The sequence below is a fragment of the Poecilia formosa genome, unplaced genomic scaffold (assembly GCF_000485575.1).
Source record: "Poecilia formosa unplaced genomic scaffold, Poecilia_formosa-5.1.2 Scaffold132, whole genome shotgun sequence".
NCBI classification, from domain to species: Eukaryota; Metazoa; Chordata; class Actinopteri; order Cyprinodontiformes; family Poeciliidae; genus Poecilia; species Poecilia formosa.
The window spans coordinates 593,477-594,706 of NW_006800071.1; the positions used below are offsets into that span (position 1 = coordinate 593,477).

General features: G+C 34.3%; 1 non-coding gene across 1 annotated transcript; it reads right to left on the reverse strand.

The window, feature by feature from the left end:
• Window positions 1–378: 378 nt before the first annotated feature.
• Window positions 379–451, reverse strand: trnav-aac (transfer RNA valine (anticodon AAC)). Its single transcript has one exon. It is a non-coding gene; the product is annotated as a tRNA-Val (tRNA).
• Window positions 452–1,230: the final 779 nt, after the last annotated feature.

The following is a 1,230-nucleotide window of genomic DNA, read 5'->3' on the forward strand; positions in this document are numbered from 1 at the left end:
ATCAAAAATTTGTTTTGAAAATGTCATTAGCAGAGACGAATGGTTCTACAGAGACTTGGCTAAATGGCTATAAAATAAAATGAATATTTACAAATAAAGAATGGTTCAAAAATAAAATTAAAACATTAAAAAATATATCTCTGAAATACTATCAACACTTCAAAATACAAAATCACTGGGAAATAAAATATTATGTATGTTGTTTCGAAAAACTGAACTTCTCTGCTTTATTTCAGTTTGAGGTTCCAAAGTTGATGATGTGAGATGCAACACATGAAAATTTTAACTGAGGCTTGCACTCAGTTGCCTGGATTCAGAGTACAGACCATGACACCACAGATCCCTTGTTGACCTTTAGTAAACACAACATGCAAAATTTGTTTCTGTCTGGTTTCAAACCAGAGACCTTTTGCATGTTAAGCAAACATGATAACCACTACACTACAGGAACTGAACTTCTTTGCTTTGTTTCAGTTTGAGGTTCCAAAGTTGATGATGTGAGATGCAACACATGAAAATTTCAACTGAGACTTGAACTCAGACGCCTGGATTCAGAGTACAGACCATGGCACCACAGATCCCTTGTTGACCTTTAGTAAACACCTGTGATGCAAAATCACAGGTGAACATGCAAAATCTGTTTCTGTCTGGTTTCAAACCAGAGACCTTTCACGTGTTAAGCAAACATGATATCCACTACACTACAGAAACTCATGCTCGTTCCACTGTTCTTGGTAGATGATCCAAATTTTGTTAGAGACTAACATCACCAATGGGCATGGAAGAATGTCAAATACTTATAGCACAGATCCTCTCAAAGAGCACAGTAACTTGGTGAACAAACGGCCAAACTTATACTTGTACCTAATTTCACATTATGCAGTCCATAAATTAAGCCTTGGATCAAAAGCAGAGACAAATGGTTCTGCAGAGACTTGGCTAAATGGCTATAAAATAAAATGAATATTTACAAATAAAAAATGGTTCAAAAATAAAATTAACACATTAAAATAAAAAAAATCTCTGAAATACAATCAACACTTGAAAATTAAAAATGGTTCAAAAATAATATCAACACTTCAAAATACAATATCTCTGGAAAATAAAATATTATGTATGTTGTTTTGAAAAAAATTCAAAAACCTCAAAACCTATTTTAAGTCAATCATCGGCCTATAAAGTGCTGGGGCGTGCCACATAAAATGACATGGCGGGCCACATGTGGCCCGC